This window comes from Hemitrygon akajei, chromosome 20 (assembly GCF_048418815.1).
Source record: "Hemitrygon akajei chromosome 20, sHemAka1.3, whole genome shotgun sequence".
In the NCBI taxonomy this organism is placed as follows: domain Eukaryota; kingdom Metazoa; phylum Chordata; class Chondrichthyes; order Myliobatiformes; family Dasyatidae; genus Hemitrygon; species Hemitrygon akajei.
The window spans coordinates 55,690,822-55,717,813 of NC_133143.1; the positions used below are offsets into that span (position 1 = coordinate 55,690,822).

At 39.6% G+C, this 26,992-nt stretch overlaps 1 non-coding gene across 1 annotated transcript; it reads left to right on the forward strand.

Annotated features, from left to right (window-relative positions):
• Positions 1 to 24,013: 24,013 nt before the first annotated feature.
• LOC140714019 (U6 spliceosomal RNA) lies at positions 24,014 to 24,118 on the forward strand. Its single transcript, XR_012095812.1, has one exon. It is a non-coding gene; the product is annotated as a U6 spliceosomal RNA (small nuclear RNA).
• The last annotated feature ends 2,874 nt before the right edge of the window (positions 24,119 to 26,992 follow it).

Consider the following 26,992-nt stretch of genomic DNA (forward strand, 5'->3'; position numbering starts at 1 on the left):
TTGCTCTCCTCAATCCATCCTTTAGGATCTATGCAAATGAAATTTGAGAACACAATGCTTGAACGTTTCTTACATGTACAATTCTGGAAATGTTATTGGATAAAGTTTGTGTGGTTAAAGATGTAATTAAATGATTATCTCAAGCTAAAATTTAAGATGTTGATAACTAATGGGCTACTAAAGATCCGATAGTACAATGTTTTAAGCCTGCGCCTCAGCAGGAGACAACATTGTACTCCTACTGCTGTTGAACTGTAGCACATCAAATAATTGTAGCAGCTTTTCTGTTTTCTGTTTCTGTCTGAATTACTTGTGAACCAATAACACTATTGGCTCTCCAGTTCAAACAGCATAATCCTGAATTTCACTGCAATTTTAGTATCTCACTTGAGTACAAACTTTATTTTTCTAATCCTTTTTATTTTGCTTTTACTATAATTATCTTATCATTGCAGTCAGTTGATAAAAGTATCTAATCATACAGAAGTTAAAAAAGTAGAATTCACGAGTTTTAACTCGGAAAGGATTTTAGAGATGGCTTAATCATAGTCATCTTCAAGAAAGGATCTGATCTTGTTCAGATGGAGGTTGCTCTCTGTTGTCATCACTAAAACCCTCCTCACTTGCCTGCTCCAGGTACCTGAAGAACTCACCCCCAAAATGCAGTGTGCATTCCATCTATTAAAGGGGAGGAGGACAGCAATGAATATTATCTTCACTTAACAAAAGCCTTTGACTCTCTCAAATGAAGGGAGCTGTGAAAAGCTTTCCTCAAACATAGCTGTCTGTAGAGTTCATTTCCTTTCTACATCTGCTATATGATGGCATGCATCCCAAGCACACAACAGATTTTTGTGAAGCAATGCCTTGTCATCACATCAAGCTATCTTCCTCACTGCAGTGTTGCACAGCACCTCCAACAAGATGGCTGCCAGAGTGTCATTAAACCACAGAATGAGTGGGAAATTCTCATCCTACATGGGAGGGAAGGCATAGATTGATTTTAGAGTAGACTAAAAGATTAGCACAACAATGGGGGCCAAAGGGCCTGCCCTGCACACTATAAGGACATGTAAGAGACATTTATGTGAGAATGGGCCTTATAGTTAACAGCAACAGGCAGTCCTATATCAATGTGCCTCCATTATAGAAAACAGTAATATGAAAATTAAGGCCAGTGGTAAGACCCTGAAAATACACGATCACTTTTTCTTCCTTAGGAGCCACCTTTCAGGAAAGTCAGACATAGAGGATAAAACTCACCATTACCTCCCCTGCACCAGTGCAGCTTTTTACTGCCTAATTGAAGATCAGGTCCTCAAACATGCCATAAAGTTCCTGGTCTACCAGGTAGTTATAATTACTGACCTCCTGTATGAATCTGAGACATTGTCACCAACAGAAGGTATCTCAAAATACCACAGAATTCCCACCAAAACTGTCCCCACAAATTAATGTCAGCATCTTCCCCCAGGACACTCAGCAAGCTCCAATGAGCAGTCTTAAATAAATTAAGCATCCAATGCCAAACTCTTAATACAGATGCTCTGAGCTTTTTCACAGCAAAATATTAACAGGAGGACAGAAAAAAAATTTAAAGATGTTTTCAGATTTTTTTTGGAAAAGTCTGCTTATGAAATCACTGAACTATGACCTCTAAATGAAGCGGAAGTCTATGGAGTAACACTGAGAACCTTGAATCTCCTCACTAGAAGAAATACTGATGGCCTGTAAACTAGTAGAAGTATGACAAGTCAAATGTTACCCACCCTCTCCATCGAACCACTTACAGAGTTTGTGGATCTCAAATCAGCCTCGTTAACCACACCATGCCCCACGGAACGGCAGTATTTCTCCATCATTATCCTTTCAGAAGACATAAATGCCTCTCTCCCTGCAATGTCAAGACTCTCATCCTTAGTATCGTAGTTGGGAAAAGGGGAAGGGAGAGAGGAGAGAGCAGGTATCACCAGAGAGACATTCTGAAATGATCAATAAACCAATTGTTTAGAATCAAATAACCGTGCCTATTGTCTCAGGGCTGGGTGTGTTTGCACCTGTGCCACTTGCCATCCCGGCACTTCTCTGCCACCTTTCCTGTGGTGCTCCACTCTTGCTGTTCCCGATATTCTTTGCTCCCTCCAGATTTACAAACTCGCTCTCCACCCCTGTATGTAAATCACTAATTTGTGACTTACATACAGGGTATACCTTGTTGTTTTCCTACATCTCTTATTATTATGAAAGAGCAGAGCCCATAAATCTCAGGTACAGAATTAGTGAATTGTAAAAGAGGACTCCAAACATCCGCCACCATGCCCAAGGATATAAGAATATTGACCATATTTCCTTCCAAGTCATACAATCAATCTGACTTAGAATATATTTATATTCCTTAAGTCCAAACTGTGATACTTCTTACAAATCGTACTGCAGAGTACCCTTACTAGAAAGACAGCTGCAATTTAAGAAGGTAGCAGCAATTGCTGCATTTGCCAGTGATGAATAGATCCTGAAACTGAGCTAAATAAAGACTTTTTTTGTCATTCTTGGCTGTTCTCTATTTGGACACCATGTTTAGTCTCTTAACATCTAAAGATTTTGGCCTAGAAAATAGTTTTTGATTGTCCATTCTCATACTATTTTCAGTGTAACACGTTTGAAATCTATTCTATTTCCACACAGTAAGATGATTTTCTGAGAATTTCTGGGTCAAGTTGGACTACTGCAATTACTCAAACAAGGCTGTTGAATGATTGTTAGTAAGTGACTATCACATGATTCCTGTGTCAATTGCGCATGGGATGCCATCACTTCCTACACAAAAAACTAGACCAAATTGTCCTGGGAGTGACAAACACTGGCAATCTTCAGGTAACTAGCTCTTTACAATCCAGTGAAAGCTGAGAACATCACCTCCTTTGGCCTCCCACATCCCAGTTTTCAGGATCAGCTTTGTGTTACCCAACACTGTGGCTGACTGAGACCCGTAAATACCCACTCAACCAGGACGTATCATCTCTCAAACTCTGAGATTTAAAATCGAGACCGTTATCTTTTTCACCCCACTTACCTGAACGTCACCATATACATCATGGAACCTGTGTCGATGGTCAATATATTTCTTTTTCCAATAACCCTAATATCACACCAACTCAATTACCGTAGTTTCCAGCACAACTTCAGGCTCCGATTGGGTCTACGTTCTCCTGCCTTTGACACCCATATTCATTGACACCCTTACTAATCAAGAACCTTTGCTTTAAATATACTCAATGATTTAGCCTCTACGCCCATCCACATGAATGAATTCCACATATTCGCCAAACTCTGGCCAAAGAAATTCTTCCTCATTTCTGCTCTGAAAGGAACCATGCTTGTATTCTTAGAGTGCACACTCTCTGACCACATCCATTCTATCTAAGCCTTTCAATACTTAATAGGATGCCAATAGATTCCACCTCTCCACCCCCAATACCCAGAGCCATTAATTGCTACTCATACATTAATCCTTTCATTTCTTCCTCTGGACCCTCTCCAATGCCAGCACATCCTTTCTTAGATAAGGGGCACAAAGTCTATGGAATTTTCTTTAGTACTTCTTAATATTGCAAATAAAGGTGAGAATTCTGAAGAGAGTTAGGCAAATGGAGCATAAAAGTTTGGTTTCAAGAAGCAACCGACATACAAGCAATGAATATCATAAAGATCATAACTCTATCCTAGAGTGTCCACAATATAGCTGCTGGATTTTAGGCAATTCCATACTTCACAATAAACTACCTAAATCATCTAAATCAGTCATTTAAAATAATCTCTGCATGTTGATTTATGCCCACACAGTATCTTTCCCTCTCTATATATGTCTCAAAGTATAAATTCCCTTGGGAAATGTGCCCAAATACTTTCCAAAAATGAATAGCAATGAAGATTATAAAACAGCATACAACTTTAAATCGGTTTAATATTTAAACCATTGTTTTTTAAATTTTCTTTACTAAGTAAGGTGACTATGACCATGTAACAGCCCAACGTGAAAAGGTCAGGAAGGACAGAAAGCCAATAGAACTGTTGCGTTATTGTTGTTGTTGAGTACCTGCCAAACCACATGTAATCCACTACTTGCTGTCCTGAGAATTAAATGTGTTTAATGCCACAATGATTCACTACCTAGACAAGATGACTTCAATAGTGGGTGGTAGGCACACAGTTGGAATGCATATTGCAGACATAAACACGTTTAGACTAGTATATTTCCCAGAATTTCCTAATTACATTTTTAGATATATGTTCCAATTATCCTTATTACATTAGAACAGGTTATGGTAACACTGGTGATAGGAATAGATGATGCTTTTCTGGGGTGTGAAGGGAACTTCCACGTTTCATAGGAAATGTTTTGCTTTTTCTGTCACACGGGGAGCTATTTTTCCACAAGCTAGACTGCAACTTCCAATGTTTTCTCAAATTCAAACATACTGCAATGTGACTATTATTCATTATAAACCATAAAAGAAAAACACAAGGCATAATCAACAAAATGACATGTGCATCTGGTCACCCAGACAATCAAATGAAAGGTTTTTGACAAGACTGATACAAATTTCTGCATTTTGGAAGTATCTTAAATTTGGAATAATGAGCTGATAGCAAGAGATACTCTGATTCAGTATAAAACTCCATATAATGTTGGTTTCTATAGTTACTACCTGTAAATAAAGTGGTTTTACATTGCAAGTTAAAACTGTAATTACATTATTCACTTAGTGATATGTTTGAAAACAACAATGGTATGTCACCTCAAATTGAAGCAGCAGCATGTCATTACTTTGCTATTGCCAATAATATTCTTGTATTACAAATTTCTTTGAAATTATATACTATACATAATACATAGAACATAATTTTGAGTAGTAGTAGTTTCAATTGTTAAATATTTACAATTACCAGAACTGGAAGAAAATAATTTTAAGTAGAAATATCAGAGAGCATTATTGTTGATGGAAAGTGAAGTTCATGTTCTGTCTTCCGTACCAAATTTTGGTCACAATAAAAACATTGTTGATTATTGTTGAAATGTAAGAGGTTCAGCTGTAAGCTGGATTAATGAATAGAGTGAGAATGAAGCACAAAGCAATAAGTAAGCATTTTTTTTAACCTAGCATATATTTGCTTGTCAACATTAAAACAGTGCAAATTATTGAGGCTAATGTAGCAACAATAATACGACCCTATTTAAATTAATTTCTCTGTGTGATGTGCATTAACATCCACTGTCATTCCTGTGGATAATTAAGTATCTGTATAGTTGGCGTAAATCCCCAAATCTCTGAAACTGTGTTCCTAAATCATACTTTTTCTAATTTTCCTTTCTTCTGGTAATGTGCTTCCCAGGACCTGCATATTTGATGAAGGTTTTTTGTCCTGTCCTGATATGTCTTTCTGTGGTTCGATGCCAGGTTTCAACAAATCAAGTCTCTTTACAGCACTTGTAAAGATATTTTAAGACACTAATGATGTTATTTTATGCAAGTTACTTTTTTGCATTACTGATTAGGACGGTAAAAATGTTAACCATTTGTAGTATTGCTTGCATTCCAAAAGCTTAATAAAACCATGAAGTATTGCTTGCGTTAAGTAAGTGAGATATATTTTTAAAAGAGGAAGGATAGTCAACAGCTACACTATTTTCCTCGTTTTACAATCAGTTCTGTTAGTTTGACCTTTACTGAACAAATACATATGCTAAATACAAGAAATTCTACAGATATGGGAAATCCAAAGCAACAATTAATCTGGTCAATAAACAGTCGATGATTTGGGCTGAGTCCCTTCTTCAGGACTGAGAGGGAAGGAAGGAGATGCCTGAATTTAGAAGTAGAGGGAGGAGAAGAGGCTAGCTAGAAAGTGGTAGGTGAAGCCAGGTGGGTGGGAAAGGTCTAGGGCTGGAGAGGAAAGAATCTGATAGGAGAGGAGAGTGGACAATAGGAGAAAGGGAAGGATTAGAGGGACCCAAGGGGAAATAATCAGCAGGTGAGAAGGTCAGAGTGGGGAATAGAGGAAGTAGTGGTGGTGGTGGGGAGGTGGATTTTGTTCACTGGAAGAAGAAATCGAAGTTCATACCATCAGGCTGGAAGGTACCCAAACGGAATATAAGGTGTTGCTCCTCCATCCTGAGGGTGGCCTCATCTTGACACAAGAGGAGGCCATGGATTGACATATTGTTCTATTCCACTGCATAGTATCATCAGTCTAGTGTTTTGTTCTTACCAATATTAATTAGTCAATAAGCATCAATTACAAATTCTTGATGGCTAATTTTTGTTATTTATATAATTTTACCCAGTGCATGGTTGAGCAATCTCATTCAGTCAGCATATAGATTCAGTGCTTTCAGTCTTTGTTTCTTTGAATCTCGAATTGGTGAATTAGTAGGTTTCAGTTATTATTGTTTCATTACCTACAGTAGTTTTTTGGCTCTGCTACTCTAACTGAAGTTGTTGATTTATGAAAATGCGATTTACACTCTCAGCTTGGGATTCTGATTGGGTCAGAAAGATCATTCTTACATTAAGCCAGCACGTGACTGTGCTGCAACGCACAGCTTGAACCACATCATCAAGTTCGCCGATGACACGACTGTGGTGGGTCTCATCAGCAATAACAACGAGTCAGCTTACAGAGAGGAGGTGCAGCGGCTAACGGACTGCTGCAGAGCCAACAACCTGTTTCCGAATGTGAACAAAACAAAAGAGATGGTTGTTGACTTCAGGAGGGCACGGAGCGACCACTCCCCATGGAACATCGACAGCTCCTTGGTAAAGATCGTTAAGAACACTAACTTTCTTGGTGTTCACCTGCCAGAGAATCTCACTTGGTCCCTCAACACCAGCTCCATAGCAAAGAAAAACCAGCAGTGTCTCTACTTTCTGTGAAGGCTGAGGAAAGTCCATATCCCACCCCCCATTCTCAACACATTGTACAAGGGTTGTATTGAGAGCATCCTGAGCAGCTGCATCACTGCCTGGTTCAGAAATTGCACCATCTCAGATCGCAAGACCCTGCAGCGGATAGTGAGGTCAGCTGAGAAGATCATCGGGGTCTCTCTTCCCACCATTATGGACGTTTACACTACACACTGCATCCGCAAAGCAAACAGCGTTATGAAGGACCCCATGCTCCCGTCATACAAACTCTTCTCCCTCCTGCCGTCTGGGAAAAGGCACCGAAGCATTTGGGCTCTCACGACCAGACTATGTAACAGTTTCTACCCCCAAGCCATCAGACTCCTTAATACCCAGAGCCTGGACTGACACCAACTTACTGCCCTCTACCATGCCTATTGTCTTGTTTATTATTTATTGTAATGCCTGCACTGTTTTGTGCACTTTATGCAGTCCTGGGTAGGTCTGTAGTCTAGTGTAGTTTTTTTTCTGTGTTGTTTTTACGTAGTTCAGTCTAGTTTTTGTACTGTTTCATGTAGCACCATGGTCCTGAAAAAGTCTCATTTTTACTGTGCACTGTACCAGCAGTTATGGTCAAAATGACAATAAAAAGTGACTTGACTTGACTTGACACAGGCCAGTGGGCCAAATGACTACCATCCACACAATAACTTTTCTATAAGTATAATTCTGATATCCTCCAAAAAAGATATATTGCCCGAAGAAGTTTCAATGGAATTGTCAGTGTTTGTTCAATCCTGGTAATTCCAAAGAATGGCTGATATTTTGCTTAGAAGTTCTTGGTTCTGTATGTCACTCAACACCAATGTGTGTTGGGGGGAGGGGTGTAAGATTTTGCAATGTTCTTGCTGCCAGTAGAGTCATCAATCAGTCCCACAGCACGGTAACTGATCTTTCTGGCCAACAAGCCCGCATTGCCCAATTACACCAATGTGATCAATTAACCTAAGTTTTTGGGATGTTGGGGGAAACCCAGAGCACCCAGAGGAAAGCCGTGTGTTCACATGGAGAACACACAAGCTCCTTAAAGACAGTGGCAGAACTGAACCCGGGTCGGTGGTGCTGTAATAGTGTTATGTCAGTCTCTATCATGGCACCCTTAAACCACAGATATAAACATCAGAATCACTGAGTTCCATTGTCTCTGGGGAAAAAAGCATAAAAATATGCATTAAAAAAGGAAAAATAAAACATTGGCCAGATCTTCACATGGTACAAATCTGGGCCGGAGCAGGAGTTCTGTTTATTGAGTATGTTCCCTGAAGGGACCAGTCACAGAGATACTGGGATTCAGATCCCCAATGTCATTGCCTTTGTCAGCTGTGAAGGAAAGGCTTATAAAAACAGAATGAAATAAGTATGTATTTAGCCTTTTGACCCTTCTCCGCCATTCAATACAATCATGGCTGATCCCCTATCTTAATATTATATATTAATATCACCTTACACTCTTTAATGCATTAACTCCTGCTACCCTACAAGGCAACCTGTGACATCCTGACATTAGCTCCTGTCTATTTTCCAGATTTGTGACCAGTTCTTACTAACTTTGCAATGGAACTTAGCTGAAACAGAAGTGAAATTTTGAGGGTTTTATACAATTTTGGAAGTCTAAAACTCTTTATTTGTTCCTTGCAGCCTGGTGTTTCAATGGCACATCTGAATTTACTTAGCACCAGACATCCCATATTGTAGTGTAGAGTAGGAGTTAGTACAAAGCTATTAGTGCCAGCTATAAGGTCGGGGTCCAATTCCCACCCATCTGTAAAGAGTTTGTACGTTCTTCCTGTGACTGTGTGGATTTCCTCTGGGTGCTCTGGTTTCCTCCCGTATTCCAAAGACATATGGCTAGGGTCAGTGAGTTATAGGCATGCAATGTGGGTGTGCAGCAAAATTCTCGCTGACTTAATTTGACACAAAACAATACATTTCATCTCTGTTTCAATGTAGATGGGACAAATAAAGTTAATCTTTAAAATTCACCTCAAGGCTGGACAGTTTTATGAAAGAATGAAAGAGTTCAACACATTTGAATCTACTGCTTAAGAAATTCTACCTTGGCCTTGAACCTAGGAAGCCAATGAAGAAAGAGAATTTCCATTGGGAGTTACTTAGCTTTGCAGCAAGGTTCTCAGTTGCTTTTCCCAGCTTGTGGCCTATGTCATGTTGATATCTGATAATGTACAAAATAGAACATTACAGCACAGCACAGGCCCTTTGGCCCACGATGTTGTGCCGACCTTTTAACCTACTATAAAATCAATCCAATAATCAAGAATAAACCATGCATACTGTGTAAAATTGAATCACTTTAAACTATATAGTTAGAAGAAGATCAACTGAACCTCAAGATTTCAACACTGTAATTGATTGAATCCCACAGCAGTTTTTCACCTTGGTCCATTGAACAGTTCAGCAATAATAATTATAATAGATGAATAAGGATGCATATTGGAACACTTGCATAGAGTGGTTCCTATTCTGCCAGTGATGTGGAGGTCTGAAGTCTTCTTAATCTTTGGGTATCAGTGAGGATTCATTTAGAACTTCACCTCAGAAACAGTAAAGTCCATGATGAAAAATCAATGCAGCTAGCTTGTGGGAAATGTCACATCACAGGGCAAATGATCTTTCCAGAAGTTTTCTTGCTGTCTTGTACATCTACACCCGCACCGTCTCTGACAACGCATGTAAGTGTTGCACCAGACTCTGGAAAGACATATAGTCTGCAGAAAGCAAGGTCTGTGTCTGGGCTTTGTAGGGAACTCTTATTCAACCAGGATTCGGTGCCCCATGCAATGCTCCTATAGATTCTGGAGGAGGAGACAGGTCTTACAGCAGCAGACTGCTGTATAAAAGGAAAATCTATCCACTGAGGATTGGTCAAACTCAACAAAAGATAGGGCAACTGAGAATTGGTGCTGCTTTGTGCCTAATACTCATTGTAAAGTATGGAAGCTCGCCAACCTTCCACCAGATCAGCTCAGTTAATACTTTTGGTCATTGTTGCAAGAAGTTCTGCTGGGTCTGAAAGCCTTTTTTTTTGCAAGTCTGTTTTGGTAGCCCAGATTGATAGCTTAAAATAAAGGGCAATAGCAAATCAAAATTATGCAGTCAATTTCACCTGAGCATCAAATCAAAAACAGATGACATTACTTAGAACACGAGAGCTTGTGCCCTTTTCAATTTTATTCTACACTGAAGTTAAAGGAGAATAATATAGAGCAGGATGTAAATTGGCATTCCAACTGATCCAGTGAATTAGATTATAATTACTCCCATCATTTCATATAAAGCCCAGCATATTTGATCGACAAAATCCTTTCACAAATTCCAAACAGGAGCTTCGTATACATAGTGAGCTGTTGCCTATTCTGGATTCCAGATCTTGAATCACTTTGGAGCAATTTCTAACAACAAGCTTCGGGCAAGATGAAATTCCTCATGAGGTTTCACAATTCTTTACTGGCACAACTATTTCTTTAGGTGGAAGCTGATCCTAAAAAGCTTAAGTGGAAACCCTGTACTATTCTCAAGTTTAAAAAAAAACAAGTGTTGTAGTAATTTGCTCTTAGTAGCAGACTTGCAGCTGTCTACATTTACAAGGTCATACTATGGCAACCTAAGCCAAACCTTTCAAAGGCCTGGGGTCAAATTTCAAATAACTGCACATTCTTACTTTAGCTGAAAGTGAGGCCCCAGTCTCAGCATGATTTAAGATTAATGTTCATCTTTTCTCACATTAGAGACTTCAAAAGGTACCAATTACCACCGTTCTGACATGGGCTACTGCATTATACTTCCTGTTTTGTGTCTTTTGACCATCTTTTACCTATAAGCTTTCAGAGAGGTTATTGTGTATAGGTAAATACAAAAATGCATCACATTTTTTTCTGTTAATCAGAAATATTTGTGCCCAATTGCATTCCTTTTGCTTTTCTTATCCCAATGATCTCAAAAACCAATTGTCTTTAAAGGCAGAAAACAGACCTGGCTGACATTCTTAACAAACAACAAGGAGCCAAAAAATCTAAATTTAAGGATGAAAATAGCACATAAATTTACAAAGGAATGTCCTTGTTTGAGTGCCAGGGTTTCATTTTAAGAAGGTTAACAATTTATTAGTATTTATTTGAAATGCTTGAAAGGTAATTTTAATATAGACATGGAAACTACTGTACTTATCATGGTCAAATACAAATATTAATAATTTAAGCTTGCTTGTGTAGGTTTCACTATGCCCAACATTAAAAGTAAAAGTTTTGAAAAAAACCATTCAAGGCATTACTTGACCCATGAGATCGGAGCTGTATGGAGATTCAAATAGAGTTGCTCAAATACACTGTTTCCATTACACTCTCACCTTTCAGCTTTTTCTTACCATATTCTTTTAATCTCAACTGAAGTGCCTACTATCTAAGTACAGGATCACCTTTAATGTACAGAATTTGGTGTTTCATGAAGTGATTTTAACTTGCAGATAATGATTTGTGATCACTTCCAGTCACATACTAGCTGCCTTAATTCTGACCAGGTCTGCAATGGTTGCCTACCATTGGAAAATTCCCTGTTCCTCCCTGTGCTGCTCAGGTGGGGCTTTCTGACCCGTCTGCAAAGGTAATTGGATGGCCTGACTGTGAGTGATTATGAAAAACTCCCAGGCCTCTGAACGAAATGCTAGGCAGTCTGCCACATGCTTTCGACTCCAAATGCACAATTCTTGCGATAGCTTAAGATCCGACTTTCAATTTATTCTCCTTAGTGCCATTATTTTATTATTGTCCTGTTTCATCCTTGGTCTTTTCTTCTTTCAATAACATAATTTGATTTTCTTGTATCTTTAATGAAAGATGACCTCTCCTTGATTTTTTCCCTTCTTCATATTCTGCTTATTTCCCTTTTCAAGATAGATGGAATTTCAGAATGGGGGAAAAAAATTACCCCAAAGACCACTTTCTAAGCCGATTGATTGAGAAAAAAAATCTCAAGACTGATGTGTTCATGTCGCAACTTGAACATTTTCTGTCATATGTTTTTAGAAACAAAAAATGAGGTGTTATTTTCATCATAATTGCACAGCTGAATACAACACTTCATAGGCTATGATGCCCATATTCTTCCCTTCCTGGTTTTTTTCTCCTTAATGCACAATTTCACTGAAAAAGACGCTGAATTATAAGGAGTCTTGGGGTCACTGGTTGTTGTATTTAATAATGTTCTTGGTTGGTGTATTCTTTTATGGCTATTGGATTTACTGAGTATGCCTGAGTACACACACACACACACACACACACACACACACACACACACACACACACACACACACACACACACACACACACACACACACACACACACACACACACACACACACACACACACACACACACACACACACACACACACACTATATTGATAATAAATTTACTTTGAACTTTGAAGTACTTCCTTCAGTAGGGATGGATTTAACTTCTGAGAGGATTTACCTGAGATCAACTCTAACATCAGAAACCCAAAATTTAACTAATTATTGCTTTGAATTCATTTGTTTCAAATCATTGGTGCACTCTTTTGCGGCTCCAAAGTACTACCATAAGGAGTAAAATTACAAAAAAAAAATGTGTTCAGAAGATTGCTACAGTTTTGTATTGTTGACAGGGTTGTACTGTGTCGAAAGGTGTTAAACTCCCCCTGTCAGCCATAATGATAAACTAATTGTTAAGGATGAAAAGATCACAACAAATAACATAGAAACAGGATTTGTCTGTTTAGTCCTTTGTGCCTGCTCCTCCATTCAGTAAAATCAGAGTTACCTTCTGTCTCAATGCAGTTTCATTGTACTAATCCCATATCCTTTGATTTTCTTCGTAAACAAAAATGTATTCAGCAACTGCCTATCACCTCCCTCCTCCTTCCCTTTCTCCTATGTTCCATCCTCCTCTCCAGCTCTCTACCTTTCCTACCCTCCTAGCTTCACCTATCATCTTCTCACTATCCTCCTACCCCTCCCCACAGTCTCTCAAGTCCGCAAGAAAGGTCTTGGCCCAAGACATCGACTGTTCGTTCATTTCCATGGATGCTCCCTGACGTGCTGAGTAACTTTGGGCATTTTCTGTGTTTTACAATAGATAACAGTTCACACTTTATTAGGTACGCCTGTATACCTGCTCATTAATTCAAATATCTCATCAGCCAATCATGTGGCAGTAATTCAATGCATGAAAACATGCAGAAATGGTCAAAAGGTTCAGTCGCTTTTCAGACCAAACATCAGAATGGGGAAGAGTTGTGATCTGAGTGACTTTGACCATGGAACGATTGTTGGTGCCAGAGGGGGTGGATTGAGTATCTCAAAACCTACTGATCTCCTGGGATTCTTCATGCACATCAGTCCCCAGAGTTTGCAGAGAATGGTGCGAAAAATAAGAAAAACTTTTAAAAAAGTGAGCCTTAGATCTGTGGGTGAAAATGCCTTGTTAATGAGAGAGGTTAGAGGAGAGTGGCCAGACTGGTTCAAACTGACAGGAAGGTAATGGTAACTCAAGTAACCATGTATTACAACAATGGTGGGCAGAAGAGCATCTCCAGATGCACAACACAGCAAACCTTGAAGTGGATGGGCTTCAACAGCAGCAGACCACACGGGGTTCCCCTCCTGTACCTAATAAAGTGGCCACTGAATGTATAGAAAATTTCGGTACCAGCTGCTTAAAACACTGTTTGAAAATATATAAAATTCTTATCTTATAGATATAAATACTTCCCATTCTTTTCAGTCCTGAAGAAGAGTCTCAGCCTGAAACATCTATTTTCACTTCCATAGATACTGCCTGACCTGCTGAGTTCCTCCGGCATTTTAAGCATGTAGTTCTTATCTTTCATCTTACAGCAGTGTAACCTTTCGACCTCCATGAATTAGTTCCTTTCTAAGATGAAAAGGTGGATACATGCCGAGAACGCAGCAGCAGATGAATTATTTCCTTCATTTTGCAGAGCAGGTCATAGCGAGGGTGGGGACTGGTTGTGAAATGTTACTGTTAAGTCAAATATAGGAAAGGACATAAAGAGTGTCAGGAAGGATTATCCATGTGGTTCAAAATCCTGAACCAAGACAGGATGTAAGTGTACCTTTAACAAGGAGGTAGTGAGAATAGCTTGCTAGGAGTTATCAGAATCAGGTTTAATATCACTGGCACGTGTCGTGAAATTTGTTAACTTAGCGGCAGCAGTACAATGCAATACATGCTAATATAGAAATAATTAAGTAAATCAATTACAGTAAGTATATAAATGTATATTAAATAGTTACATTAATAGTGCAAAAACATAAATAATAAAAGGTAGTGCTCATGGGTTCAGTGTCCATTTAGGAATTGGATGGCAGGGGTGTAGAAGCTATTGCTGAATCACTGTTTTGTGCCTTCAGGTTTCTGCACCTCCTTAGTAACAATAAGAAGAGGGCATGTCCTGGATGATGGGGTCCTTAGTCATGAAGCTGCTTTTTTGAGGCATTGCTCCTTGAAGATATCTTAGAATTTAGAATTTATTTAAATGTTACATCCATCCCACAACGTGAGGGAGTAAAAACCTTTGCGCTATGACTCCGTTGCAATGTACAGACATGTGAATTTACAAGTCTAAAGGCTTTTAGAAAGAAGCTGACCCATAGCTTGTTGGTCCTGTTTTTAATGCTGTGATACCGTTTGCCAGACGGAAGCTGCTGGAATGGTTTATGGTTGGAGTGACTGGTGTCCCCGATGATCTTCCAGGTTTTCTGTCTGCACCTGCTAGGATAAATGTCCTCAAAGGAGGGAAGTTCATATTCACAGATGTGCTGGGATGTCTGTACCACCCTCTGCAGTGCCCAGCGATCAAGGCTGGTGCAGTTCCCATACCAGGCAATGACACAGCCAGTCAGTCGGCTCTCAATGGTGCCCCTTTAGAAGTTCTTGAGGATTTGGGGGCCCATGCCAAACTTCTTCAGTGGCCTGAGGTGGAAGAGATGCTGTTGTGCTTTTTTTTGCCACGAAGTCGGTGTGTACAGTCCAGGTGAGATCATCAGTGATGTGTATCACAATTCTACCTCCGTGATCACAATTCTACCTCCTTTACCTTAGCATTGGAGAGGGATAGGAACAGACAAGTTAGGAAAACATTTAATTGGGGTAAGGCGAAATATGAAGTTATCAGGCAGGAACTTGAAAGCATGAGCTGGGAACAGATGTTCTCAGGGAAATGTACAGCAGAAATGTGGCAAACATTCTGGGGATATTTTCATGCCGTTCTGCATAGGTATGTTCCAATGAGACAGAAAGGATATTAGGGCACAAGAACCGTGGTTTACAAAGGCTGTTGAAAATCTAGTCAAGAAGAAATGAAAAGCTTACGAAAGGTTCAAAAAACTAAGTAATGATAAAGATTAGAAGATTATAAGGCTAACAGGAAGGAATTTAAGAATGAAATTAGGGGAGCCAGAAGGGGCTATGAGAAGGCCTTAGCGAGCAGGGTTAAAGAAAACCCCAAGGCATTTTACAAGTATGTGAAGAGCAAGAGGATAAGACATGAGAGAATAGGACCAATCAAGTGTGACAGTGGAAAACTGTGTATGGTACTTGGAGGAGATAGCTGAGGTACTTAATGAATACTTTGCTTCAGTATTCACTACGGAAAAGGATCTTGGCGATTGTAGGGATGGCTTGCAGCAGATTGAAAAGCTTGAGCATATAGACATTAAGAAAGATGTGCTGGAGCTTTTGGAAAGCATCAAGTTGGATAAGTCACTGGGACCAGATGAGATGTACCCCAGGCTATTGTGAGAGGCGAGGGAGGAGATTGCTGAGCCTCTGGCAATGATCTTTGCATCATCAATGGGGATGGGAGAGGTTCCGGAGGATTGGAGGATTGTGGATGTTGTTCCCTTATTCAAGAGAGGGAGTAGAGATAGCCCAGGAAATTATAGACCAGTGAGTCTTACTTCAGTGGTTGGTAGTTGATGGAGAAGATCCTGAGAGGTAGGATTTATGAACATTTGGAGAGGCATAATATGATTAGGAATAGTCAGCATGGCTTTGTCAAAGGCAGGTCATGTCTTACGAGCCTGACTGAATTTTTTGAGGATGTGACTAAACATGTTGATGAAGGTAGAGCAGTAGATGTTCTGATATGGATTTCAGCAAGGCATTTGATAAGGTACCTCATACAAAGCTTATTGAGAAAGTAAGGAGGCATGGGATCAAAGGGGACCTTGCTTTATGGATAGGTTTGCCCACAGAAGGTAAAGAATGGTTGTAGATGGGTTATATTCTGCATGGAGGTCAGTGACCAGTGTTGTGCCTCAGGGATCTATTCTGGGACCCCCTCTCTTCGTGATTTTTATAAATGACATGGATGAGGAGGTGGAGGGATGGGTTAGTAAATTTGTTGATGACACAAAATTTGGGGGTATTGTGGATAGTGTCAGAGGTTACAGCGTTACATCGATAGGATGCAAAACTGGGTTGAGAAGTGGCAGATGGAATAAGAGTGAGGTGGTTCATTTTGGTAGGTCAAGTATGATGGCAGAATATAGTATTAGTGGTAAGACTCTTGGCAGTGTGGAGGATCAGAGAGATATTGGGGTCTGATTAGGACATTCAAAGCTGCTGTGCAGGTTGACTGTGTGGTTAAGAAGGCAAACGGTGCATTGGCCTTCGTCAACCATGGGATTGAGTTTAAGAGCTGAGAGGTAATGTCACAGCTATATAGGGCCCTGGTCAGACCACACTTGGAGTACTGTGCTCAGTTCTGGTCACCTCACTACAGGAAGGATGTGAAAGCCATAGAAAGCATGCAGAGGAGATTTACAAGGATGTTGCATGCCTTACAGGAGTAGTTTGAGTGAACTTAGCCTTTTCTCCTTGGAGCGAAGGAGGGTGAGAGGTGACCTAATAGAGGTGTATAAAATGATGAGAGGCATCGATCGTGTGGATAGTCAGAGGTTCTTTCCCCAGGGTTGAAATGGCTATCACGAGAGGGCACAGTTTTAAGGTGCTTAGAAGTAGGTACAGAGGAGATGTCAGGGGTAAGTTTTTTACTCAGAGAGTGGTGAGTGCGTGGAATGGGCTGCCGGCGACAGTGGTGGAGGCAGATACGATAGGGTATTTTGAGAGACTCCTGGATAGGTACATGGAGTTTAGAAAAACAGAGGTCTATGGATAACCCTAGGTAATTTCTAAAGTAAGTACATGTTCGGCACAGCATTGTGGGCTGAAGGGCCTGTATTGTGCTGTAGGTTTTCTATGTTTTTATGTTTCCATGTATACCGAGAAACTTAAAATTAATCACCCTCTCATCTGCAGACCCATTGATGTTGATTAGGCCGAGCCTGTCTTCATTCCTCCTGTAATTCACAATCAGCTCTTTTGTTTTTTGGACACTGAAGGAGAGTTTGTTATACTGGCAACACTATGTCAGTGTGTCAACCTCTCCTTTGTAGGGCTGTCTCATTACCACTAGAAAGAAGGCTGATCAAAGTCGTGACATCTGTGAATTTGATCAGCACATTGAGCTGTGTGTGGCAGCACAGTTGTGGGTGTAAAGGGAGTAGAGAAGTGGACTCAGAACACAACACCTGAGTTGAGCGTCAGAGGGGCAGAGGTGAGGGAGACCATTCTTACCACCTGTCTGCGATCTGATAGGAAGTCTAGGATCCAGCCGCACAAGGTGGGGTGCAGGCCGAGGTCTCTGAGTTTCCCGCCAGTTCAGTAGGGAATTATAGTTTTGAATGCTGAACTGTAGTCCAGGTGCATCCCTCTTCTTCAGGTGAGTGAGGACATTGTGGCTATGGTGTCATCAGTAGACCGGTTCTGTTAGCAGGTGAATTTTAGTAGGTCCAGTGTGGGTGGCAGCATGCTGCAGATGTAGTTTTTTAACCAGAAGCTCAAAGCATTTGCTTGTAATTGAGGTGAGGGTGACTGGGCGCCAATTGTTCAGACACGCTACCTTGGTTTTCTTAGGTACTGGGACAATGATAGATGATTTGAAACATGAAGGCACTACACACTGGGAGAGGGAGAAATTGTCTTGGATACGATGGAGTATACAAGAATATTTAAATTATGATATATTTAAATTATCAAACTATAATAATAAATAGAGAATTCAACCCCCAGCTATCCGTAAACATTGGAGCTTTATGGATTTGCCTGAAATGAAGTGTCTGTAGGCTTACTGCTGAAAAATTTGGCAATCAGTTCCCCATTCTCCTGGGGCAAAGCAGTTTGTTTCTTAAACTCTTTGGGAATGTCAGGATTCTCACAAAGAGCCTGCTAGGATTTCCAAAGCTTCTTGCTTCATGTTGGCCAGCTGGAATGTTTATTTATGCAAGTCAAACAAAAAGCACTGGAGTCCAATGGTGCTTGGAAGTACATATCTTTCTTCACCAAGTACACCAAGTTCTCAAGTAGTTTACAGTTCTGTTGTTAAAATTTACAGTTTTAAAAGCCAAGTGTTTTAGTTCATCACAATTGTAATTATGAAGCTGTTGATAGGTGAGTTAGTCATCTGGGAGTTTCGCAATAAAACAGACATTTGTAATAAAAAGGTCTTGTGAAATCTCTAAATTACATATATTTTTTCAGCAACTTGTGGGATCACTGTAATACTCCGATTAAAAATGACAGCCTAACTGCTGGAGATTTAGTACTAGATGTCGCTTTATGAGCAGTTAATATTTAAATTATTAATAACTGCAGCCTGCACATAAAACTACTGTGAAGTATTCAGTTAAATAATAATATAGCTCATTTTTAATTAAAGTGTTGAAAGTGACCAGTTAACCTCATGCCTGTATGTATTTCTTTTTGAAAATATGATGAAGTATTAGTAGATAAGAATTATTAAATAAGATCACTGACTCAGAATCCTTTCTTTAAGTAACATTTTCCATACTTGTCTAGTTATTTTTAAATAAAGTCAAAAAATGTTTTATATCAGTTGTTTACAAACGAGTTCAAGTTTATTGTCATTCAACCTTATACATGTATACGGCCAAATGAAACAACATTCTGCCAGACCAAGGTGCACAAGTCCAACACACTAAATACTGTATCATTCAGACACTCGGTAATATTACCATACCTATTGAATGTAAGGTAATATTGCCATAAATAAGGTAACAAATAAAAGATGAATTTATGACTCAAGTCAAAACGTAAACAGTATATGCTATGGCACTTCGTAAGTGATGAGACCTGGGTGGTGGCAAGGAGTTCAATGGTCTCATGGCCTGGGGGAAGATGCTGTTTCTCATATGAACTGTCCTATTTGTCCTATTTATTGGTTTGGTAAGACTAAGAGTAATCCAGTCCAAGAAACTGGTTCTCACAGACACCAGGCTGGCCACTTAAATTATTTGAAGAACACAATACAACTCAGATGTAAAAGTCAGCATGCAGCTCTGTCCTTTGGAAGAGAAGGTCATGATTTTGATTCTTGCTCATTGCTGAATTAGTTAATCTCAACGGGGTGAAATAAAAATTCCAAATTGAAGTCACAATCTTCAGCATTGTCGTCTCATTCGTGGTTCGAAGGCCTGATTGACATGCTGGCTACTTGGGCACAATGTGATTCTCTTCCACATGCCGTCAAGTGTACTTACTGAAAACTCAAACTAAATTTATTACCAAAGTACATATATGTCACCATATACTACCCTGAGATTCATTTTGTGGCAGACATTCACAGTAGACCAAAGAAAACTACACACAAAGACTGACAAACAATGAATGTGCAAAAGAAGACCAACTGTGCGGGTAGAGGATTTGACCCAGTACATGATGAGAAAAACCCTCCCTCCGATTGTGCACATCTACGTGAAATGTTGCCATAGTAAAGCAGTGTCCGTCATCAAAGATCCTCACCATCCAGGCTATGCTCCTTCTCGCTGTTGCCATCAGGTAGAAGGTACAGGTGCCTCAGGACTCGCTCCCCATGTTCAAGAGCAATTACTACCCCTCAACCATCAGGCTCTTGAACAAAAGGGATAGTTACACTCATTTAAGGACTCTGTTATATTGTTATTTTATGCTCGTTATTTATATCTGCAGTTGCACAGTTTACAGTTAACAGTTCCTGATGTTTACTGTTTACAGTTACTGTTCTATAGATTTGCTAAGTCTGCCCACAGAAGAAGAATCTCAGGGCTGTATGTGGTGACATGTATGTACTCTGATAATAAATTTTACTCTGAACTTTGAAATACAACAAATAATATTATATTAACAACTGTCTCAGAGTTGGAGAACTTTTCCTACAAACAAAGGAGTTCCTTGTGGCGATACAGATCCAAGTGTTTAACACAAAACAAAAATTATCAAATGACCAAGAAATTCAAGACAATAAATACAGAAAATGCCAAGAGAAACCAGAAACATATTCTAGGATCGTGCATCAGTTTAATTCAATCTGATTATTTACACAGGCACTATCATGTGGCATTAAAAGTTCTTTAAAATACAAACTCATTAATGACACTATACCTTCAATAAATAAATGGCTGATCCAATTTTAGAGTCAGAGTCCCACATATTATATTACAACAGATCCATTATTACAGATAGGACAATCCATAATAACCGTACCAATATCATATTACAGGATACACAAGCAGGAACAACTTACTTAATATATACAGTCATTCCAAACAAACATAACATACAGAAATCAATAAGTGAAAAACACCAGTAATATGCTGAATTAAAAGAGGAAATTGAAAGACTATGGAACATGAACAGGGTATACATTGTCCCAATAGTAATATCTACAACTGGTATCATCCCAGAGTCACTACACAACAGCATTAAACAACTAGGCCTAAAGAGCAACATTTATGTAAATCTCCAGAAAGCCACAATAAGAAACACCACAAGAATAGTCCAAAATGTTCTAGAAATTGAGAAATAAGTGTGCTTGGCTATGCCCGTTCCTTAGGTTTTACAAGCTTGAGCTGATAATAAATAGTAAGTAATAATACTGAGAACCTGAGTTGTAGAGTCCTTGAAAGTGAGTCCATAGGTTGTGGAGTCAGTCTATGTACAGTTGAGGTGAGTGAAGTTATCCATGTTGGTTCAGGAACCTGATGTTTGAAGGGTAATAACTGTTTTTGAACCTAATACTGTGGGACCTAAGGCTACTGCACCTTCCTACTGGTGGCTCCTTCCTCTTTGTGAAAATAGGACAGATAGAGGATTAAAAATAATCTGAATTTTCTGACAGTTATAAAACTATCTTTCTGATTATTTGATGTAATGCCATCTCTGATTTTCTCAGTGCTGCTGATATAATGTTGAAAGAGTGGGACACGGGACAAGAAAATTAGGTGCAATTCAGTGTTGTGGTTTTATAGCAGGTATATTACCAGATTAGCAAACCAGAAATAACACTCTGGCATCATGAATTCAAACCCCACGAAGGTAGCTGTAGAGAGTCAATTCAGTTAATAATATAGAATTATTAAAAAGCATCTAGCTTTTCAAAAACTATAAGATTGTTGTAACAACATCCTCTCTAGATCACTGGTAGCTTTCAGGAAAGGACAAATATCTGAGCTGGCCAAAGTGTGAATAGGTGTGCAGCACACTGCTCAAGTCTTAAATGGCTTCTGAAATGGCTTTGCCAAGTAGCTGTACGATAACTTCTCCACCTTCCTGATTTGCTATTACCAGTCTTTCACTATTGCTGGAATGAACCACAAGTGGTGCATGCAATGTTTAAGATAAGTTTGGATAGGTACATGGATAGTAGGGATATGGAGGGCTATGGTCCCTGGGCGGCTCAGTGGGAGTAGGCAGTTTTAATGGTTTCATCATGGCCTAGACAGGCCAAAGAGTTTGTTTTCTGTGCTGTAGTTCTCGATGACTCTATGACTTATCTCCAATGAAGCACATCTATAGAAAACAGCCAGACTTTTTGCAGATTTTAATAAAGTGAAACAGAGCTGATTAAAAAGAGCTGCTGAGTTTAAGATGTCTTTTGAAACAGGGTAGCTGTCAACTGCCTGAATTGCAGTCATCTTTTTCATCCCTTTAGCAGTTCTTTGGGATATTGTACTCCATGTGCAGATAAGGTCAGGCAGGGAAAGTCACCAACAACCATTTTATAACACTTGTGCCAGAAAATAAAACACAACCCATGCATCTGAAGAATTATAAACCATTCACGGAAGATTAATGTTCCCATGTTCCATGCATTGGAAACTGGGCATAAAAATTAATAGGCAATGGTGTACACTCAGTGTCCGCTTTATTAAATGCTCCTGCTTGTCAATGCAAATATCCAGTTAGCCAATCATTTGGCAGCAATTCATTGCACAAAAGCATGCTGACATGGGCAGACATAGACAAGTGATTCCTTTGTTGTTCAGACCAAACATCAAAATGTGGAAAAAATGTGATCTAAGTGACTTTGACTGTGGAATAATTGTTGGTGCTGAATGGGGTCATTTGAGTATCTCTCAAACTGTTGATCACCTGGCGTTTTCAAGCACAGAAGTCTCTAGAGTTCACAAGGAATAGTGCGAAAAACAAAAAAAAAACACCCAGTGACAAGTGGCACTTCTGTGGGAGAAAATGCCTTGTTAATGAGAGGGGTCAGAGAATAATGGCCAGACTGGATCAAACTGACAGGAAGGCGACAGTAACTCAAATAGCCACACATTACAACGGTGGTGTGCAGAAGAGCATCTCTGAATAGACAACATGCGAAACCTTGAATGGCATGAGCCACGACATTAGAAGACCATGAACATATACCCAGTAGCCACTTCATTAAGTACAGGCAAAAAAAAAGTTGTTGAGATCTGACAAACTGAGTGTTGAGATCCACAGTCCGCGCAGGTTGGTGACAACATCTCCTCCTCGCTGACGCTCAACACTGGCGCACCTCAGGGGTGTGTGCTTAGCCCACTGCTCTACTCTCTGTATATACATTACTGTGTGGCTAGGCATAGCTCAAATACCATCGTTAAATTTGCTGACGATACAACCATTTTTAGTAAAATTTCAGGTGGTGATGAGAGGGCGTACAGGAGTGAGATATACCAACTAGTGGAATGGTGCTGCAGCAACAACCTGGCACTCAACATCAGTAAGTCCAAAGAGCTGATTGTGGACTTCAGGAAGGGTAAGACAAAGGAACACATACCAGTTCTCATAAAGGGATCAGAAGTGGAGAGAGTGAGCAGCTTCAAGTTCCTCAATATCAAGATCTCTAAGTATCTAACCTGGTCCTAACATATCAATGTAGTTATAGAGACGGCAGGACATTGGCTATACTTTATTAGGAGTTTGAAGAGATTTGGCATGTCAACAAATACACTCAAAAACTTCTATAGTTGTACTGTGGAGAGCTTTCGGACAGGCTGCATCACTGTCTGGTATGGAGGGGCTACTGCACAGGACTGAAAGAAGCTGCAGAAGGTTGTAAATCTAGTCAGCTCCATCTTGGATACTAGCCTACAAAGTACCCAGGACATCTTTAGGGAGCGGTGTCTCAGGAGGGCAGTGTCCATTATTAAGGACCTCCAGCACCCAGGGCGTGCCCTTTTCTCACTGTTACCATCAGGAAGGAGGTACAGAAGCCTGAAGGCACACACTCAGCGATTCAGGTACAGCTTCTTCCCCTCTGCCATCCAATTCCTAAATCGACATTGAAGCTTTGGACACTACCTCACATTTTTTAATATACAGTACTTCTGTTTTTGCACATTCTTTTAAATCTATTCAGTATACAGTACATAATTGATTTACTTGTTTATTTATTATTATGTTTTATTTCATTTATTATTACTATTTGTTTCTCTCACTGCTATATTAACTATTACATTGAACTGCTGCGGCTAAGTTAACAGATTTCATGTCACATGCCAGTGATAATAAACCTGATCTCTGATTCTGATTCCGACTCAGTACAATCTTGGCAGTTGTGACGCAAGCATTCGTTCTGTACTTTCTGGGAGTGAATTCCAACCATAGCTGGGTCAAACCTGTTTTCCTAATTAAGTAGCAACTAATTGTTACTCCAGTAACACTGTTACTAACATTGCAATGATACAGAGAAGATCGGTATGGCCTCAGCGCAACAATGACATGCAAATTTGTGAAGCATTCCACATATTTCTGGTTGGCAAGGTGGCATAGCAGTAAGGGAAAAGCTTTATTGTGCCAGGAATCACCAATCCGCGTTTGATTCCTGGTGCTGTCATTAAAGAGCTTACAATTCTCCTTGTGACCAAGTGGATTTCCTCTAGGTGCTCCGATTTTCTCCCACATTCTGAAGGTGTATGGTAAGTTGAAAACGTGTTATGTTGTTGCTGGAAGTGTGGCAACATTTGTAGACTGTCCCTAGGCAAGCCTTGCTGATTTGATTTGATGCAAATAACGGATTTCATGGTATACTGTACAGTTCGATGTAAATGTGACATATAAGGCTGATGTTTCGAAATCTCTTTAGTCATATATTTTTTTTATTTCCAGCATGAGTCCCTGCTTTATATTCTATGTTTTGCCCAGTTATGATTAACATACTGCAGCCCATCTGATTTTTCTGCCCTGCTACTTTCAGAAATCAGGGACATTCAATAACTTTATTTCTCTGAGCCTCTTGGTACTTTTATCTGTTTTCCTCTTTTGTTTCTCATCCCAAAGAGAGCAAAGAACAATACATCTCTCTGCTCCATAAAAAACTGATGCTCTGAACTAATTAAGCTAATGATGCTTAATTAAAACAATCCCTTCTGCCTGAATATGGTTCATATTCTTCCATTTCCTGAATACTCATGTGCTTATCTAAGACCGTCTCAAATGTCTCTGTTGTACCTGTCTCCACCACTACCCCTGGCAGCACATTGCAGGCACCCGCCATTCTGTGTAGAAAAACTTGTCTTGCACATCTGCTTTTAACTTTCCCACTCTCAACTTCAATACACACCCTCTATACATTTTAACCCAGAGAAGAAGATACTGACTGCCTACTGTATCTATACCTTTCATAATTTTATACTTATACAATTCATTATTAATTTGCCATTTTTTCTGACCTATTCATGCTTTCTTATTGCATACAACTTTTTTCCTCACTTTGAATCACAAAATCAATTTTTGTGCTTCATGCAGAGTTATTAATCAAATTTTAATTAGGGTGTAAGTTTGATCCTTCATTCATACTAATTTCAGAGATGTTCATTTGGCCATCTCCTTTTAGTTAGTGGCCATCTCCTTTTAGTTAGTGTTGCCCTTTCATTTGGCGACCAGAATATTCGATATATTTGAGTTAGATGTGCTCAGATAGTTTTTATACTGTAGTGAGTGACCACAGCATTTCAGATGCACTCCTGGCTTAACAACCATGGCTGCGTCAGCTGACCTTGCTGGCAACTGACAGGGCAATTCATTGTCAGGTAGCAGATGAACCAATTACAAGCGTCTCTCCAGCCTAAGAGGCGGGCAGCAACAAAGTCCTTCAGTCATTAATGCTCAGGGTGTAACGTTGGGAATATCCACTGCTGGTTGCCCTAACATTGCCTTGTAAAAAGTGTACCGAGTTTGCACTCAAGTTGAAGATTTCAATTACAACAAATACCAACTGCTACAGGTTCATGGGATTGTACCAATGCTCTACACAAAGGGGAAAATCCCTGGAAGTGTTATACTGCACAGTCACTCTATTTCAAGAACTGTAAAGCCAATGGCTTATTGTATCATAAATCCCCTCTGCTGATTGTGTTGAGGAAGGCCATCTGCCTAAAGCAAAGCATTTATTTATGGATCACTGTGATGTTGGTTAAACAGCAACTTAATGAAAATGTCCTATTTTGCTGAATGTTATCAGATATCCAAATGGCAATTATGCATTGCAAGCTTTGTTTCTGGTCTGAAAGGTGTCAGGACTGAATGCACTGAGAACGGATCTTCAATAATGATATAAATTTAACTGCATAATTACAAACCATCCTATTCACTGTATGGACAATGGCTAACATATTTTATGAGAGTAATTATAGTTCTGCATGTAGAAAACTACCACTGTACACATAGACAGTATATTTTGTGAAGTTTCTACAACCACTAAGAACTGATCGTTCTGTTGTAGATTATTTCCTATTATACTGGGGTAGCCAAAGATAGATTGGGTGACTACAATACAGAAAAGCTTGATTCACTCCATGTGATATTGAACTTCCAGTCAGCTGTTACTTTAATTCTCTGTCACTTCACACTCATCTTGCAGTTCTCAACCTTATACATTGTTCCAACAAAGTTCACTGTAAACCTAAGGAACAGCACCTCATCTTTCAACAAGGGCATTACAAACACTTTGAACTCAACAAAGAATTCAGCCATTTCAAGTAATCAGCATTCAGCACTCTTGGTATCGATGGATAACTTTCTTTCTTAGTTTCTTTAGTAACTTCAGAGATTTAATCCATCCTTTCACTTATTCCAGGTGTAACACGCTGTAATGTTTCACAGCTAATGCAATGGCTTCTTTGTAATGTTCACTGCTGAGGTAACGGTTTCTCTGTAGCAGCAACGTTTGGGTTATGGCTGGAGATAATAGGATGCCCAGACAGACAGATATACTTTATTGATCCCGAGGGAAATTGGGTTTTGTTACAGCCGCACCAACCAAGAATAGTGAAGAAATATAGCAATATAAAACCATAAATAATTAAATAAAAATAAGTTAATCATGCCAAGTGGAAATAAGTCCAGGACCAGCCTATTGGCTCAGGGTGTCTGACACTCCGAGGGAGGAGTGGTAAAGTTTGATGGCCACAGGCAGGAATGACTTCCTATGACGCTCAGTGTTACATCTCGGTGGAATGAGTCTCTGGCTGAATGTACTCCTGTGCCTAACCAGTACATTATGGAGTTGATGGGAGTCATTGTCCAAGACAGCATGCAACTTGGGCAATGACCAGTAAGAGATTGTTGCTGTGTCTTGTGATTCTGGAAGCAGTTGATTTCATGGGCTTTTGCCAGAGGGAGAGA